A 19,953-nucleotide genomic window follows, 5' to 3' on the forward strand; every position below is an offset into this window, starting at 1 on the left:
TATGTACAAGGTTAGAACAGCAAATGAAGTGTTTGAGGTAGTAGGTGGCTTTATGGAGAGAGCATACAAGTGTAGCCGAGATGGTAGTACCATGTTCAGTAGGATTGGCCTAGTTCTGAAAGGACTCATTTGGATCATCAGAGGAGATCAAGAGACTTTTTCCCCAAAACAGAGTACAGAGAGTAAGGACACAGACAGGTTTGTCAGATGGGTTCCCAGACAGATGGGAGCAGTATGGAAAGAAGGAAAGGGGAAGAAGAGAAAAGGAAAAATAAACCACACTGAATTGACAACAAAACACATGACAGAAGACTTGAACATGTCAGATGACATGTAACCACTTTTAGCCAGTGATTTTCAACATGTGGAGGTCTTCTTATGGGACCAATCTTAAATGGGGCCTAAGAGAAAAAAAATTAAAGAAACTTAAACCCAGGAGCTCTCACATGGTTGGAGTCTAGAAACTTCAACATGCCCTAGTGATGACATATTCCACTGCCCAGCTGCCACCTACAAGTGTAGGGAAGGGTAAAAAAGAGGGAATTTCTGCTTGCAGGGATGGAAGAACTGAAAGACACAGTGACACCCGAGACATTTACTGGTTATGGTCATTCCAGAGAAGGGAAGATGCAGGCAACTGCCCAGTTGTTGGTAGAAATCATGTTTCCAGGTTCCAAGTTGAACAGCTCTTGCATACCCTCGTACTTCCCTGCAGAGCTCCTAGGATCACATTGGACACAAGGGAACTTTGATCCAGCAATTATAGAAATGACTGAGATGCTGAGAATAAACTATTGCAGAAAAGTTTTTAATAGAAAAGGGGGTGAGGGAATAGGAGACAGCATTGACTGTGTGAGATTCAGACTGTCTGCTGACAAAGAAAAAACATAGACTTTGTTAGGTAAGGTACTCTGCTTTGATAGGTATAACACAAGTTCTAATAGGTCTTAATAATAAAAACTTAGAGTCAGATATTAGGGGGTGAAGGCTGAAAGATCAGAGAAGCAGAGCAGCCAGCCACTAGAGCTCTTACCTCTATGAAATCCTCAGACTCAAAAGAGATCAAGTTCCTGTCTCATCCCACCTATATTCCTCTCTCTCTGCCCAGCCGTCTCACTTCCTGTCTGTCTGTACAGACCTCCGGACCTCTGTGGTTAACTAGTGGCTAGCTCCACGCTCTGATCTTCAGGCAAGCTTTATTTATTAGAGTGTAAATAAGACATCACCATATTTCCCCTTTCTCGTCTAAAAATAAAAAAGGTTATAACTAATATAAGAAAACTATATACAATAAGTACAATAACTGTATACCGTATACACAGGCAATAAGTACATCAACAATGTCTAGTCCATTAACAATGGACAAATTCAGAGAAAATACTCCATATCTGTCCTATCTTGGTGAGTCCAAAAGATTGTGCCTAATTCACTTTCTATCCTAACTTGCATTAGCAGAACTATTTTTTTATGTCTCTCAATCTTGTAAACTTTACATTTCTTTTGTGAACTTTTCTGAATATGGTAACAAGAAAAACTATAACTATAAAGTCTTCAACTCCATTAGAGAGCTGAGAAGGAAATAATATTACCTGAGTAAGCAGGAAGTTCAAGCAAATGACTTCCAAAACAATGTGAGACGTAACAGAAACAGCTGGTTGTCTAAATAGTCACTCGAGGTTTCTCTGCAATGTTGGGGCATCCATCTTTGGCCTACAGGCCTAGCATATCTGACAGACTTTCTGTGAAGCAGGATATTCTGAAGGGCTGCCCTACCTTGTCTTGGAAAAGTTCAGCAGTTGCTTTCTTTTGTATCCTGCTTGTCCAGTTTGGACAACATACTGTCAGCAGTCGAGGCAAGAGCAGTTTCTTGCCCAGTGTCTAACTTTTGACACAAAGAAAGTAAACTCCATGTGGAGTTTCTTTGATGCCCACCGTCTTCTCTGAAGTAGATTAGTGCTGCCAGGAGCAAACATGTCTCATTGTCATAAAAAGAAGAAAAAGAAAAGGAACCTATGTTATTAAACCATCTTAAACGCCACATTCTGCAGATCTCCAAAGATGACCTGTCTATCTAAAATATATGTTTGACCTTGAAGACATACCTAATATGACTACAAGTTTGATTGTAATAGGTGACTAATTACTAACCTGTATTTCCTTATTATCCTAAGTAGTTGGTAATAATAACTTTCAAGGGCTAAAAATTTGCATTACATGTGAGCCTGTGTGGGCATTTCACATTTAAACCAGAACAATGCTAAGTGGAGTGGGGACAGTAGACTCAGATCTTCCCTACTTGCCTCTTGTATCATGGAGGCACTCACTATCTTACAAGCCAGCCAAAAGAGGGGCTGCAGAATTTCAGTGATGCTATTCACAAAGCTCATCCATGTGGGTTGGGCAAAAAGGAGGAAAATACCTCCATATGACTGTATTCTCTTGGAACTTATGGCCAGCAGTATGTATTTGAGGACAAGATAAATGTTGATGTCCCCTGGGTAAGATGATAACTCTCAGTGTTAGAGCTTAGAGGAGAGAGCCTTGTATTCATGGTGCACTAGTCTATGATGGGATAGAGCAGAATAAAGTATCACTGAACTGAACAGGTGGGGGAAATGATTTTGTTTCAAATACTTTAGATTTTTGTTATTATTCTTAGCAATTTCTAGCAGCTATTCTTGAAATTTGCTATATGCACTTAGGGTGCTTCAGGGTCTCTCTGTGAACCCTAAAATAGCATCAATACATGATTTTCTTGCCTTAGCCTCTGAGGGCTAGCATTAATCACATGTGCCTACAAGTATAACTGAGACTTAATTTCTTAAACAGTGTTCTCAGCTTTGCTGGAGTAGTCTGTGGACTTGTTATGTGGATACTCAAGAAGCTGACCTCTTATACGATGTTTTGCAAAACTGTAGAGACAGAAAATTAATTAGAAAACTGGATCTGAGGCATAAGAACAAAAGGGTTGGTAATAGAACTGACTGGGTTGTTACTGTGTATGTATTTATCAACATTCACAGATGGTTTTTATTTTATGCAGATTAGACCTCAATGAGATAAATGGAAAGAAAGCTATTATAAGTATGGTCACAGATTTAAAGAGAAATATGAGTACAATGAGGAAAATAGGGAAAGTGATCCGGGCGTTGGTGGCGTACACCTTTAATCCTAGCACTTAGGAGGCAGAGGCAGGCGGATTGGATCTCCGTAAGTTTGAGGCCAGCCTGGTCTACCGAGCGAGTTCCAGGACAACCTCCAAAGCAATACAGAGAAACCCTGTCTCAAAAAACAAACAAAAAAAGAAAGAAAATATGGAAAGTGTTTGTTTTTAAGGATAGAAGCACAAAATGAACCATAGACCTGAAAAAATACCATATTTGCAACTTTAAAAATCACTGGATTGGTTTAGCATATGAATTTGAATTTATCAGTGAATTTGATTTTACAGCAAGAGAAACTTAGTTAACACATATTGAAGAAAACAAAAGCCCAAAATAATTGTATCGTAGTGCTTTGTGAGACATCAAGAACTTTTTTTAGATCTATTTATTTCATGTGCATTGTTGCTTGGCCTGCATGTATGTCAGTGTGAGGGTGTAAGATTCCCTGGAATTAGAGTGACAAACAGTTGTGAGCTGCCATATGGGTGCTGGGAAGTGAACCTGAGTCCTCTAGAAGACAGCTAGTGCTTTTAACTACTGAGCCATCTCCCCATCCCCAACATCAAGCATTCTTAAACATGTACTTTCTCCATAATGCAATAGTTTTTAATTCTGGTATTTAAGCAAAAGATGTGAAAACACATAATCACATAAAGGCTTGTATGTGCACATTCGTTACAAGATTGTTTATAATGAATCCAAACAGGAATCAACCCAAATGTCATTAGTACATCAAAGAATAAGCAAATTTTGATGTATTTGGAAAATGAATTATTACTTGCAGTAAAAAGAAACAACAGATAGAGTCAAATATGAGTATGAATTTTATAAAGTTGAACAAAAGAACATATTTGTATAATTTAAAAGAAGTAAACTATGACTAGCCAAGTAGTGCAACTCTAATCCTAGCACTTGGGAGGCAGAGGCAGGCAGTTCTCTGAGTTCAAGACAAGCCTGGTCTACATAATGAGTTCTAGGATGAGGTAGGGCTATATAGTCAGACCTTGTTTTAATATATATATATATATATATATATATATATATATATAATAACAAACTGATTTATAATGAGAGGAAACAAATTTGTATTTGTCTGAGCTGGTTAGTGAACATGACATAGGGAGCATTTTTAGAATGATGAATGTTCTAAATCTTCATTGCAGCTATGATTATCATTTATCAAAACAGAAAAAGATATACACTTAAAATAGATGTATTTTATTGTGCATTTCATTGTGTTTTTCTTCATGGCAATTGAATTTGTTTTGAGACAGGGTCTCACTGTGTAGCTCTGGGTGGTCTGGAACTCTCTGTGTACAGTAGATTGGCCTTGAACTCACAGAGATCCACCTACCTACAGTTGAACATTAAAAAGGAGTGATTCATAGTATTTTTATTTTAAAAAACTGATTTATTGTTTATGTGTATGTGTGTGTCTTGAGAGCATATGCACATGTGTGTGGTGCCTGCAGAGGCAAGAAGAGGGTATCTGATCCTCTGGAGCTGAAGTTACAGGCAGTTGTAAGCCAACTGATATGGGTGCTGGAAACTGAACCTGGGTCCTCTAGAAGAGCAACAAATGATTGTAACCCCTAATTCATAGTATTATGATTAAAGTCCTATTATATAATTTATAATAACCTTAATGTCCCCCAGAGAAGGATTGGTTCAATAAATTTTGGTAGAGCTTTCAGTATACTGATGTTTGTATTTGCACATCTGATGAAATCTTGCTTGTGGCTACTGTGTTAGAGAGTATGCATATAAAAACTCCCATTGTCATAGAAAGTTCTGGTATACAGTGCTGGTCAAACTCTCCCTTAGCCAGTCACAAACATCAGTTTCATCTTTGATCAGCATGTAGTGTTTTCTTCCTGGTGCTACTCTCACCCTAAAACCATCCTTTACCAAAGAATTCTTTGACAGTATTGGGTATTTTGTTTCCTGTTCTTGGTTTTGTCCCACATTTTGGTGGAGCATACTTTCTTGTTACTTCCTTAAAGATAACTGAAAGGGGAAGTGTATTTCTGAAATTTTACATTTCCTAAAAATATCATTCTTTTACTCCATTTTTGATTGAGAGTTTGGTTGGAAGTAAAAATCTAGAATGATAATTACTTTGTCATGGTAAATATTGGGGACATTGTACCTCTGTCTTCTAGCTTTCAGTATTGTTCCATTTTGAGAAGTTTCAGATCTTTCTGATTCTGAGTCTTTTTTGTTTTCTGATTGATTTTCTGTCTGGAAGCTTTGTTCCTTAAGGTTTTGAAATTTCATAGCAGCTTCCCTTGATGTAAGTCCATTTTCATACATTATTTGTTTTGGATACATAGTGACCCATTTCAGTCTGATAAGTCAGGGCCTCCCTCCATTCTGGGAAACTTTCTTGATTTCTTTTCTTAAGGGAAGTAATATTCCATCAAATTAATTTCCTGGTCCTTCTCTATGGTACCCCATATAGATATCAGACCTTTTATGTAGATACTCTATTTCTTAAAAATATTTGTGATCAACTTTCCATGCTTGTACTTTTGTCTCATTCTGGGGACAGGGAACTTTCAACACAGTACTAATTATCTATTGATTTTTTTTTGTTTTTTGTTTTTTTGAGACAGAGTTTCTCTGTGGCTTTGGAGGCTGTCCTGGACCTTCTGAGTACTGGGACTAAAGGCGTGCCATCCCCTCCTCCTCCCCCCCCCCCCCCCGTTGATTCTTTTTCATTGATTTGATTGTATTTTAATTCCCAAGTCCTTTGTTGTTGTTTTTCTCTGAACAGAGCTTTCTGATAGCATCCTGTTCTTATTTACAGTTATAGATTTATCTCCTATCTTTGAAAATGTTAATTACCTGTATGTAGATTTGTTTTTTTCAAGTATGTGTGTGTATGTTCAGACTTTTGCATTGTTTGTTTTATTTAAACAGGATCTGTAGCCCAGGCTAGCCTCAAATTTGGCGTCCCAAGTCCTAGGATTACAGCATATACCTTTGGGTTCAGCTTAAGAGCTTTATTCCTCCCTTCCCTTCTTTCTACATGTCCATGTTTGTCTCTTCTGCTCTCTATCTTAATTATTTATCTTCCCTAAGATCTGTGGAGACTGGTAGTCCTATATGCTCACATTTAAGAGTTCAAGAACTGTCTTCCGGTCCCTTTGGCCTCAGTGGCAGAAGCAAGAATGGGAAAGGAACATCATCATTTGGAAAGAGTTGCAGTAAGATATACACATTGTACCGCCTCTGTGGTTCTAAGGCCTACCATCTTCAGAAGTCAACCTGTGGCAAATATGGCTGCCCTGCCAAGCGCAAGAGAAAGTGTAACTGGAGTGCTAAGGCTAACAGATGAAACACTACTGGGATGAGGCACCTAAAAACCGTCTATCAGAGATTCAGACATGGATTCTTTGAAGGGACAACACCTAAACCCAGAAGGGCAGCTGTTGCAGCATCCAGTTCATCTTGAGGATTTCAGTCATAAACTAAAATGTTCTGGTTTCAAAACAGAAAAAGAAAAGAAGTGTTCAGGAACTATAAAGTTCTGAAGCTTGCTGTGGCCTTCATTATAGAATGACTTGTCTTGGCTTTTGGGAGAATTTCTAACTTCCATATTTAAAAGATTTTGTTTTTCTTTGTCAGTGTGCGCAAAAGTAAGTAAGGTATTTAGCCAAATAGACACAAGGAGATAAGTGCCTCCCACTTCTGTGTGTGTGTGTGTGTGTGTGTGTGTGTGTGTGTGTGTGTGTGTGTGTGTGTGTGTGTGTGCTTACACGTGTGCTGCCTATGTGGGTGTCCATGAAGGCTAGAAGTAGGTCCTGGGAACAGAACTCAGGGCCCTGGAAGGGCAATCAGTGTTTTTAACTGCTGAACCATCTCTCCAGCCCAGCTATTGTCTTCTCATTCCTTCTGTCCTTTTAAGTTTTTGCCTTTGGAATTTATCATTCTCATTCTAGTGAAGTTTTTTTTTTCTTTTCTTTTCTTTTCTTTTCTTTTTCAAGACAGGGTTTCTCTATGTTACCCTGGATGTCCTGGAACTAGCTCTCTCTATAGACCAGGCTGGCCTTAAACTCACAGAGATCTGCTTACCTCTGCCTCCATAATGCTGGGACTGCACCACTACTTCCTGGCTTTAGTGAGGTTTGTAAAGGAAATGTCAACTTATCATTTCTGTCCAGAAGACAGTAAGTATATTTCTAAAAATACTTCAAGATATAATTAGAGGATCTAGTAGTGAAATATTTTTCTGCATTTTAATTTGAGGAATGAATAAATATATAAATATTTTTCTACAGGATTTGAGAATTGTCAAAGATGACATAAAATCCAACATGAAAAATACTTCAAAATACTGTAAAAATACTACAAATATATTTAAAGAATAAGTCTGAATGGCATGAAGAAGAAAATATTAATACATTGTGTTCTATTTGGAAATAAGTATCTCAGCTTGGTAGAAGGCCATTGGATATCATAAACTACATTCCCTCAAAAGAATCTTTGTCCTAAAAAATTTCTCACTCCTACAGATTTTTTGAGACCTTGTTATAGCAACTCCATGCTCAATTTTCAAAAAAAAAAAATTAGTAAAATTAATTTTTCCTGTTTATAAGAACAGAGAGGCCATATTCCTCCACTTTCTTTTATATCATAAATCTGAAATTGTTCAAAAGTTAGACTTTGAAATTCCCAGAGAAGAGGAAAGTAAGGGAAATTTAAAGAAGTTGGTCTAACGTTCAGTAGGGAGAACAGGAAATGTAACCTTCAGTCAACCCTAGTTATCCATATTCTAGTTGTTGTCCTGTTTCTTTCCTTTCCTTACAAATTCCTCCTATGGTGCCCGCTCCTTGCCAGTTCTTCCATGCAGAAAGTGGACTTCTTCCTGCATCTTCACTTTTGTAACCATTCTCTTCTAAAACAATTTTCTAATTAAAAGGTCCCATAGTCTTTGTTCCTGTTCCATTTTTCTTAATCTACTGCATGATGTTGATTATGTTCTTTCTGAAACATCCCTTCTTTTTCTGGTATTATAGTCTTCTCATTTCCTCTTCGTTTGTCTGACCTTCTATCCATTTCTGTCTTTTGCTTCTGTTCCTCCCCCACTTCTAATTGTAGGCATTTGAAGGAGTGCCTGATTTACCAGATTGAAATGGGCCACTTTGTCTCAAACCTCCATTTCTGCATCTTTAAACTGCTACTCAGCATTTCTCCCTTTATGTCCCACTATCATGTCAAATTCAGTACGCACATTACTTTTTTCACTATTGCCCATCCCCTTCCACACCCAGAACACATTTCCCTACCCAGTTTCCCTGCCTCTCAGTATCATCTTTCTCAGTGTCTCAGATTCCCCTCCAAGCTTTGCCTTTTCCTGTGTGATCTTACTGACAAAAACAGGAGTCCAGACCTTCATCTGCTCCCATGCAAATTGTTACTTTTGCCTCCAGACCCTCTATAGCTTCCTTTCCACCATATAACACCATTATCTAATCTGCTGTAACTTAACTATAACTTTCATCATATCACTTCCCTAATCAACAAGATCTCATGACTCCCATTTCCTACTACATCAAGTCTAAACACCTCTACCCCAGCTTTCAGCTGTTCCTAATCTGGTTCCACCCTACCTGTTTTCTTTCTCAATATTGCCCAACATGTTCTCCTTCCTGGAGTTAGGTTGGTTTCTTACTGCCATGAGAAAATAGTCAAGTCCATTTATGCTTCCCTATTTTAACAGATATATTTTATCTTGTCCAAAATGCCCTTTCTACCACAAAGAAATAAACTACTATTTTCATCTTGCATGATAATTGCCTAAGTTCTTCTTATATCTACTTCTATTTTCTGTTGTTTTTGACCCATTTTAATCAGACTTTCATCTCTGCAGCTCCATTGTCTAATAACAATTCTTTTCATTTTCCTATCATTGTTCACTTCTTGTCCCAGTTTTATTTCTGTTGTTATGATAAAATACCCTGACAGAAAACAGCTGAGGGAAGAAACCAGCTACAGGCCACAGTCCATCATTGTAGAGAAGTTATAGGAGCAGGAGCTTGAAACAGCATCACACTCACAGTTTCGAGCAGAGAGAAAATGAATGCATATTTGGCCCCTTACTTGGTTCTCAACTTGATTTCTCTACTCTAAATAGAATTCAAGAACCCATGCTTGGGAAATAATGCTACTCACAGTGTAGTGGTTCTTCCCATATTAATTAACAAGCACACTGCCCAACTCAATGTTGACAGTCTCTGAGACTGTTTTCTCAGGTGAATTCTAGGTTCTATCACATTGGCAATTAAAGTTAACCATCACACTTCTTCAGTCTTTTCTTTTTCAATAAATAATACCATCTTTCTTTCAGTTGCTTAAATCAAAACCCTGGGAGCCATCCTTGGTCCTTCTCACATATAACCCACATCTAGTTCATCAGGAAATCCACTGAACTTTCCATTCAAGATATACTTTAAATGAAACCAATTCTAACTACTACCACTCAAGCAGATAGTACATAGCACCTCTGCTGTGATCTCTCTGCCTTTATTTTTGCCCTTGTATGGTTTAGTTGACCCTAAACATCCAGAGTTGTCTTTTAAAGATTTCCATGATCTTAAAAGATATTTCTAATAGGCTCCAGTCCAGACTATGACTTTACATCCAATTTCTTCTCATTCTTTTGTCTCCAGTTTGTCTGGCATTGTGTTTTTTGTTTGTCTGTTGCATTTGTTTTTGTTTTTCAAGGCCGGGTTTCTCTGTATAACAGCTCTGGCCATCCTGGAACTCACTCTGTAGATCAGGGCAACCTCAAACTCACAGAGATCCACCTGCCTCTGCCTCCCAAGTGCTAGGATTAAAGGCGTGTACCATGACTGCCCTGCTTGCATTGTGCCTTTTGACAGCTCCCTTATACATGTACTTATCACAGAGCAGTCAGTAGGTAGGTTAGAAAAGAATGTGTCTTCATCTTCCAAAATATTTGTCAAAAAAGTATGTATATAGCAGAAAAAAGAAGTCCTTTTCCTAAAAATATTTTCATTAAGAAAAAAAAGCAATATTTTTCTGTTCACTTTTATTTTGAAATAATGTCAGGTTTACAGGGAAGCTGTAAGTTCAGCACAAATCAGATTTTTGTTTTTATTTTTCTTGAACAATTTGCTTCATCACCCCTGAAAACTTTGGCAATTCCTAGAAATAGAATCATTCTCCTACATAGTCACAGCACAACCATCAAAGCTAGAAATAAACTTCTATAAATTACTGTTTTTTAATGTTCTTTATTGCAAAAGGATCCAGGTCGGACTCATGTTGTTCATTTAACTGTTAAATTTCTTAAGCATTCTTTAGTTTGGAACAAGTCTTCAGTCTTTCCTAGACTGTCCTGATTCTGGCATGCTTTAATAGAACAGACTTACTGTTCATACAGTATGCATTTGGCTGATGTTTCTTCAGGAGTAAATCTAGGGTATGTGTGTTTTTAAGTATTCCAGAAGTGGTGTTGAATAGTTACTACTTCCTTCAAATGGCAAATGATTTTGATTTGTCCCGTTAATACGTTTACTTGGTAATTTGATAAGCTGGTATCTACCAGGCTTCTCTATAATAACGTCAGTCCTTTTCCTTTTTTTTCACTTTTTGCATCTAATCAGTATAGTGAGTACTATGTACATCATCTCTATGTTCATCAAACTTCTCATTTATTCATTTATAGAAGTATGAATTCATGAGTCTTTGTTATCCATTGCTGTCTATTTTGATGCTCATATCCTCTAGGACTTTGCTAGTGGTTGATTATCTCACCAGAAAAACTTTAAGTGTTCCCCTAATTGTTTTAGTACTTCCTTGCATTCTAGCTTAACAAGCTATCGAAGATTTATAGTTTCCCTGTTTCAGTCCTGGAACCAGTCACTTCTCTGAAACCCCTGAGTTTGTAGTGGTTTCTTTTAGTACCTAAGATATGGGCTTTCTCAGTGGGCAGAGATAGAGAATACATGTTAGTGCACAAGTGCATGAGCACAAACACACACCCACACCTATATTTATGTGTTTATGTGGAAGACCATGATTTCATACTGCCAACATAATACTAGAAAGATCATTCTGGTTTTCTCACTTTCCATATTTGTCATTTTTCCATCAGTGAGAGGATTTGGGCTCCTATCATCCATAACATACTTAGTTTGTGCCCTGGAATGTAACCAAATACCTATCCTCATTTTTTCCATACATACTCACAGATACCTATGTCACTCCCTCCCACCCCAGGACTCTCTGACTTTTCACCCAGATTTCCTCCTCACCCTGCTTTATCTTTGATAATTTACACTGAGCCTTTTCTTTATGAAGATGAAATCTACAAAGAAATCCTAATCCTGTTCATGTTTTGACATCCAACTCTTGGTCATCCTTGCTATGACACTGTCCTTACCCTATTAAAGCTCTGACTCTTGACACCAATCCTGTCTTCCATGTGGATCCTTCTATATCTTGCTTAGGATCCATTTTCTTCATGCAGTTGCCTACTTTGCTTAGACACACCTCACATCAGCTTCAGGACTGCGCTGATAAAGATTAGGAAGAGGGCTCCAGGCATTGGTGGCACACACCTTGAATCCCAGCACTCGGGAGGCAGAGGCAGGTGGATCTCTGTGAGTTTGAGGCCAGCCTGGTCTCCAGAGCGAGTGGCTAGTGCCAGGATAGGCTCCAAAGCTACACAGAGAAACCCTGTCTTGAAAAAAAAAAGTGGGAAGAGGAAGAAGAGTTAAGGTCAATGTTTTATTTAGGAATTGTATCTTTAGTATGTCGAGAAGGCTATACCATTTCTACTCCCTCTTCCTTAAATTTTTCCATATTTACCAACATTAATCTCTCTGAAATACCACAATAGTCAGTGAAGAGAGCCATCCACTGAAAAAACAGCTAACTGGAATGAATAAATAAATAAATAAGGTTCTTGAATATTTTTTCATCTTCTGTTCATATGTTGTGGTATTACAACAGTCTCAGAATTACTATTGAGCAGTTAATGATTAGTCATATGTTTATGAACCTTAAATCTTGAAGAGGGTTGCCTTTGGAATGTAATTCACCTTATCTTTTAAGACTGAGAAATGCAAATATTTTAAATATAGTATTACTGTCATTCAGTTAGTTATAACACAAGATTTTGCAAAGCAATGTCTATGTTGAATTGATTGTCCCTTGGAACATTAAAATCAAAGTATCTGCAAGATAGCCTTGATAGAACCTTTCCATAGAAATAAATGAGGAGGAGTCAGTGTCCTTCAGTCAAAGACAAACAGCTAATGTCCTTAAGTTTACCTCCAATTGGTTTCAATATATAAGCCAACCATTCCAAGAAGCTTTCTTATTCCTATACTTACTCCAAGTTTTACTTGTATAAATAACAAATTAGTCTTTGTTCTATGTCAGGATAATGATATGGATTTTGTTTACCTCTGAGCCACAACATACCCAAACTCCTACTGCATTCCTTGGAAAACCTAAATCAGTGGTTCTCAACCTAAGGATCTGAAAAGGGGTAGAATGACTTTCACACGGGTCACCTAAGACAATCCGAAAACAGATTTTTACATTACAGTTCATAGCAGTAGCAAAATTACAGTTATAAAGTAGCAACAAAAATAATTTTATGGTTGGGGGTCACCACAGAATGAGGGTCACAGCATTAGGAAGGCTGAGAACCACTGCCCTAAAAGCTGTGGAAGTGCTATCTTGGCTACTCCTTTCTCCCTTATGGAATCAACATTCCTCACATGTATCTTCTTGGAGCCACGAAGAAGGAAAACTGGCTCTGTGATTTTTCTCCAACCAGGTGGCTCGTATTAGCTGGGCAGTCCACTTATGAGGGCCTTAAAAGATTTCTTGGTGGGTATTTGAGCACATTCTACGAAACTGCTGATGACCTCATGAGCCAAAGAAATCAGGTCTCACATTGTGGACTAAGCCTAAATATTATAACTTTATATTTATGTAGAGTCTGTTTTCCAAGGAACTCCAACCTCTTTACAGACATTATGTCATTAATCCTCAAAGCATCCCTGTTTGCTACATGGCAAATATGAGTCTCCTTCCTTTTTTGTTTTTCTATGTGGAAACTTGCAAGTTAGTTATGGAACCCAGCTCCCCGATTTTTATTCTATAGCCTATACCATGAAAAGGGCCAAAGGGCTAGCTTTTCACAATGTTCCTTGCTTCTTGGTAGGATTTAAAAAGATTTCTCAGTTTGTATAATGTCTGGTATTCAGTGTCTCCAGTTTTAGTTCTCCTCTTAAGAGTTTTCTTCATTGTGGGTTCAGCATGTTCAGGCATGTGTAGTTTACCTCCTGTTGTTTATCTATGGGAATAGTAGGTGTTTGCAGCTGGAATTTGAAATGAGAGACTATAATAGGATATGGACTTTCACTTGCCACTCAGAGATCTCTTACACTTCTCATACCTCCAAATAAAGTTGATTTTAAGTCACCATACCAACTCAGAACATACTTCATTTTATAGTCATCTTATGTTCACCAAAATTAGACAGTGTTCACTTAGATGCGTTTAATCTGTATTGACTGTTCAACATATAATAACCTTTATGTCAAACATCTGCAAATATAAGATCTTATTTTACTTATGTAATACTGCATGAGAACTTTTTAAGTCTTACATGTGTGAAAATACTCACCTAGAGCTGGGCAGTAGTAGTGCATGCCTTTAATCCCCAAACTCAGAGGGCAGAGGCAGGTGGATCTTCTGAGTTTAAGGTCAATCTGGTCTCTGAACAGAGACAGGACAACCAGGGCTACATAGAAAAACAAAGAAAAAAAAACTCACCTAGAGTAAAGCAATCAAAACTGAGGACCATTGAAATGGCTCAGCAGGTGAAGGTGAGCAATCAAGTTAATTCAATCCCTGGAACCTACCTGGTGGAAGAATAGAACTGACTCCTATAAATTGTCCTCTGACCTCCACATGTACAGCATGCAAACACACACACACGCACGCACGCACGCACGCACGCACGCGCGCGCACACACACACACACACCACATTTTTAAAAGAGGTGCTGATAGTATTATCTCCTGAGCTATATTTCCCTCCAAAGAACTCCCCCAGTTAACTTTTCATTACCTTAGTGGAAATCCCGAGGGTAACTTTTCACAAAAATTTGAGTAAATTATAAAAGTTGCCAGGAGTCAGCTCTATACCTACAAAGTCATAACTCAAAAGGTCAGTTGTAGTGCAATTAGTGAGAAGCATGGAGAAGAGAAAGGGACACAACTGAATCTACGGCTAAGTGTTTCTTCATATTACTTGGATAGATGACTTCTGAGAAGGATCATTAGAACTCAGAATTGTGAACTATAGTGGCAAAAAAAATCCATTTGTCATCCCATTTTAAAACTCTGTTATATGGCCTAATGTCACATTCCTTGCCAGTTTGGTGGATGTTGGTACTTGGCTGAATTTGGCCATGGCAGTGGATTGAGAGATACTAGGTAAAAATGAGAGAAGTTCTTTTAAAATAAGCTGGGAACTTTCCAGTCTGAATCAGTAAATCCTAAAAGCCTCAGAATCAAAGTGTCACATGCCCTGCAACAGTGCTGTTCCACTCAGCTTTCCAGCTCCACTAGATGTGAAGTGGCCCTGATCTAAATTGTGTTTCACTGGAAACTGAGCAGCCCAGCCACATCATGGAAAATCTTTATAGGCTGGAAAACATATGTCATACTTTAGGTGTATAATGTGGCAGTGTTCTGAAGCATTGCTGCATTGCAGTGAATATTCAACAACCTTAGGCTTTAAAGAACTTTTCTGAGTATTGCAAACAGTATCTGTTATAGGAAATACTAGCCAAAGGGATGTTCTTGTATGCCTAATAAAAACTTAGTGATGGGATTAAAAGGTATTTGTTAAAAACTGATGTTCAGGGCCAATGTGGCCCAGTGCATGTCTACCATGTGTAAGGCCCTGGGTTTGATTCTCAAAAGTGCAAACAGCAGAGGCAGCAAAATAACTCTTATGTTTGCTCTGGCAGAATTCCATGCACACTGTGCTGATTCAGCTTGCACACTTTGAGGGATACCTAAAACACAGAACGTAACTAGGATCTCTTGAGTTGGACAAGGTCTGGCAGCCCTAATTTTAACTTGACAGTACAGCTTTTGAAAATGTTTGTGATTGTTCTCCAGCATTCAGTGAAGACCAGTTGCAACTGCAGTGGGTCTTTTATTATTATTTCTACATTTGTGTTTGCAATTTTCTTAGGCTTTCCCCTTCCTTGTTGGTTCCAAAAGACTTCCTTCCCAGTCTTTGCACACTGTGCTGGCATAGTCTCAGCACAGTTTTCATGAATCAGGGAAAACTTTGCACACTGAGAAGCTTGTCAGACATGTTCAACCAGCTGCAGGCTAATTTATAAAGTCTTTCTCTCCATCCCTTGCCCTTCTGCATTCCTAAAGCATATTGCTTGTACTGTTTTTTTTTTTTTTTTAGCCCTTTCTTCATTTTATTTGTGTTAGATGTTGGATGGAATTTGTAGCTTCTGTGTCTTACATCTTACTGCCTTGAAATGCTCTAGTGCCAGTTCCTACCCTGTTGCTGTCACCATGCCCTGTTTACCACCACAGCGCTTAGGAAATTTGAATCTTCTGCCTTTTTGACCCTCCTTTACCTTCCCATTCTTTGGATGTCTTTTATCTCCTTTAGTTAGGAGAAACCATGTGGTTACTAGATGTAAAAAGTAAATAGAGTCAGTGAAAATGAACTTCCCCCATCTCTGAGACCTCTCCATCTCTGAGATCGAGAGTGGCTCTGTTGACTTGACCCTCAGCCTTTTGAATTCTCACTGCAATGAGGTCTGATATAGTTTTACATTAATATTTGGAATGAATAACATAAATTTTATAGCAATTTCAGTTATTAGTTTTGCAGATGACTTCAAAGATTCAAGAAAATGAAAATTTCAAGACATGGTTGTCTCTTACTGGAGAGTTGGGATACAGCCCCACTGTAGACTTTTTCTAATTAGCTTTTGTGTTGCATACTACATGAATGTACTAGTCATTGAAATAGATAAGTAATACAAAAATGTAAACAGGAAATTAAGTATCCCCAATGAAACTAATGGCAGAAAATCCATTGATTATATAAGAAGCAGTTTAATTGTATTAATAAATTTGATCAAGAAAAAAGTATAATTGTTTTAATTTTGTATTAGGAACTTCTTTTTTTTTTTTTCAAGACAGGGTTTCCCTGTGGCTTTGGAGGCTGTCCTGGAACTAGCTCTTGTAGACCAGGCTGGTCTCGAACTCACAGAGATCCACCTGCCTCTGTCTCCTGAGTTGCTGGGATTAAAGGCATGTGCCACCACCGCCCAGCTAGGAACTTATTTCTAAAAAATTTTTTCAGTGTTTTTTTTTTCTAATTTAGGGTTATATGTGGTTTTTCTTTGTTTTTGAGACAGTATCTCACTATATAGCCCCAGTTAGCCTGGAACTGACCTGGAAGTCATAGAGATTTGCTTGCCTCTGCCTCCAGAGTGCTGAGATTAAAGAAGTAATCACCACACCCAGCTTTTTATTTTTTTTAAAGCAGGCTTTCACTTGTGTCCCAGTCTTGCCTGGAACTCAGGATCCTCCTGCCTCAGCTTTCTGAGAACTGGAATCACAGGGTAAGCTACCTTGACTGGTTCTCATTTTGTGTCAGAAACTTTGATATAAATGTCAGTCTGGCTCTGAAGAGATGGCTCAGCAATTAAGAGCACTGGCTGCTATTGTAGACCCCCAGATTCAGTTTCCAGCACCAACATGGTGGCTCACAACTATCTGTAATTTTAGTTCCAGGAGATCCAGTGCCCTCTTCTGGCCTCCATGGGTGCTAGTACACACACACACACACACACACACAAAGAGAGAGAGAGAGAGAGAGAGAGAGAGAGAGAGAGAGAGAGAGAGAGAGGGAGAGAGGGAGAGGGAGAGAGGGAGAGAGAGAGAGAGAGAGAGAGGGAGAGGAGAGAGGGGAGAGAGAGAGAGAGAGAGAGAGAGAGAGAGAGAGAGAGAGAGAGAGAGAGAGAGGGAGGAGGGGGGAGGCAGAATACTCATAAACATAAAATAAAAATAAATAGTCCTTTTTTAAAAAATTAAGTTTAGGACTAGTGAGATGGCTTGACAGGTAAAGGTGATTGCCACAAAGCCTGACAACCTGAATTTGATCCTTGAGACCCACATAGAAGGATAGAGTTTACTCTTACATGTTGTCCACTGATCTCCACAAGATCACTTTGACATTCCCCCTATCACCAATCAATAAATATAATTTAATATTTTAAAAAAGAATATTGTTTAGATGTCTACTCCTCTTTTGGCACTGGTCTTCAGTCTCTCTCTTTCTCTTTGAGATGGAATCTTAATATGTAGTACTGGCTATCCTGGAACTCACTGTGTAGACTGGTTGGCCTCAAATTCATAGTGATCTGGTTGCCTTATCTCCTGAGTGCTCAGGTCAAAGGTGTGTGCCACCACCCATCCCTCCTCACTGTTAGAAGAGTCAGCAAATGTATGTCAGATGTGATAAATCTAACAATGTCATCATATCATTCATTGCCTGGAGGTTTCTTCTATTTATGCCACAATCCAAACACTTTTTCTTTTTTTATAACTACTGAAGTATGTGTGTTGGTGAGCTTATATGCTTTATGTGTCCATCTTTACCACCACATTGCAAAATGAATTCTTAGGTATTTGAAACTAAGGAAATGACATTTTTTTCAAGACAGGATTTCTCTGTGTAGTCCTAGCTGCCCTGGAACTCTTTGTGTAGATCACGCTGGCCTCTATTTCACAGAGATACACCTTCTACCTGCCTCTGCCTCTAGAGTGCTGAGATTAAAGGCATGTGCCACCACTGCCTGGAAAAATAACTGACTTTTATTGAAAAGCATCTAGTAATATTCTAGAATAAATTAGGATTTTTATAATTAAGCCAAATACCCAGACATCCTAGCACTTGGGAGGCTGTGCCCATAGAGGCCAGAAGAAGGGATCAGATCCCCCAGGGCTGGAATTACACATGGTTGTGAGCCACTTGGAATCAAACCTGGGACCTCTGGAAGAACAGCCCAGCCAGTGTGCTCTTAATCATTGAGGCCATGGCTCTAACCCTACGGTTAAATATGTTCTCTCCCCCCCCCCATGTTTTTTTTTATTTGAATTAGAAACAAGATTGTTTTACATATCAATCCCAGTTCCTTCTCCCTTCCCTCCTCCCCTACCACCCCACTCCCAACTAAAACCCTACCTGTCACATATCCTTTCTGCTCCCCAGGGAGGGTGAGGCCTTCCATAGGGGGGGTCATCAGAGTCTATCCTATCCTTTGGGATAGGGCCTAGGCCCACCCCCGTGTGTCTTGGCTCAGGGAGTATCCCTCTATGTGGAATGGGCTCCCAAAGTCCATACCTATGCTAGGGATAAGTACTGAACTACCACAGGAGGTCCCATAGATTTCCAAGGTCTCCTCACTGAAACCCACGTTCGTGGTGTCTGGATTAATCCCATGCTAGTATCCCAGCTATCAGTTTGGGGACCAAGAGCTCCCCGTTGTTCAGGTCAGCTGTTTCTGTGGGTTTCACCAGCTTGGTCTGGACCCCTTTGCTCATCATTTGTCCTTCTCTGCATCTGGATTCCAGTTCAGTTCAGTGATTAGTTGTGGGTGTCTGCTTCTACTTCCACCAGCTGCTGGATGAAGGCTATAGGATGGCATATAGACAATCTGAAAACTTTCATGGATAGTCCTTACCTTTCCCTTTATTTAACAAACACACTACTTGTGATCACTTAAAATATGGCTAGTTTGGGATCTGGAGAGAGTGGTCGGAGTTTCTGTTCCACCTGGTCCCGCAGCCGGTTAGGCCTAAATAAACACACAAAGACTTATATTAATTATAAACTATTTGGCTGGTGGCTCAGGCTTCTTACTGGCTAGCTCTTTCTTAATTATTAATCCATTTCTATTCATCTAAGTATTTCCACGTGGTCTTACCTTACCAGAGACTCTTGCTCCCTCAGTAGCTACATCGTATCTCCTCCACTCCTCTCTCTAGAATTTTCCCCATCTTCTAACACCACCTATACTTCCTGCCTGGCTACTCTTCAATCAGTGTTTTATTCATCAACCAATAAGAGAAACATATATACAGAAGGACAGCCCCCATTAGGAAAGTGATTCACTCAGGAAGGTATTTGCTGTGCAAACATTAGGGTCTAAGTTCAGATCCCCAGTACCCATGTAAAAATTCTCCAGCTAGTCTTGCTGCATTAGTGACCTCCAACTTTAATGAGAGATGCTTTCTCAAAAAGGGTAGAGATCATTAGAGAGAGATAACCAAATTCAACCTCAAGACTCCTCACACATGTGCATACACCCTTCCACATACTTGTACACATTCATACATGGCTAGTTTTGAATTGGGATGTCTTTTCTTTCAAATATACACTGGATTGTGAAAATGTACTTTAAGAAGGAATGTAAGATATCTTAATTTTTATTTTGGTCACATGTTGGAATGATAGTGTTTTTGATATATTGAATTAAATAAAATATTATTGGGCTGGGAATGTAGCTCAGTGATAAAGTGAGGCACATATTTATCATGTGTGAGGCACTAAACTCTAGCCCTAGAAACACTGTGTGTGTGCATGTGTATGTAATCTTTTTATTTTTTAATATGGCAGAAATCTGAAATTATATATAGTTTTTAATTACATCTTAAATTCTATTTCTGTTGGTTGGTAATCTATG

The 19,953-nt window shown here is 38.7% G+C and overlaps 1 protein-coding gene, 1 long non-coding RNA gene and 1 pseudogene across 2 annotated transcripts in view; 2 read left to right on the forward strand and 1 right to left on the reverse strand.

Moving 5' to 3' along the window:
- Hormad2 (HORMA domain containing 2) overlaps positions 1-19,953 on the forward strand; it is a 100,923-nt gene that overhangs the window by 55,382 nt on the left and 25,588 nt on the right. The window lies entirely within an intron of this gene.
- Positions 559-6,624, forward strand: LOC100761527 (annotated as a pseudogene).
- Positions 18,941-19,953, reverse strand: part of LOC113831527 — a 70,184-nt gene continuing 69,171 nt past the window's right edge. The window contains exon 3 of the long non-coding RNA XR_004772537.1: positions 18,941-19,065. This is a non-coding gene — a long non-coding RNA (uncharacterized LOC113831527). The remainder of the gene's footprint in view (positions 19,066-19,953) is intronic.

The sequence above is a fragment of the Cricetulus griseus genome (genome assembly GCF_003668045.3).
Source record: "Cricetulus griseus strain 17A/GY chromosome 1 unlocalized genomic scaffold, alternate assembly CriGri-PICRH-1.0 chr1_1, whole genome shotgun sequence".
NCBI classification, from domain to species: domain Eukaryota; kingdom Metazoa; phylum Chordata; class Mammalia; order Rodentia; family Cricetidae; genus Cricetulus; species Cricetulus griseus.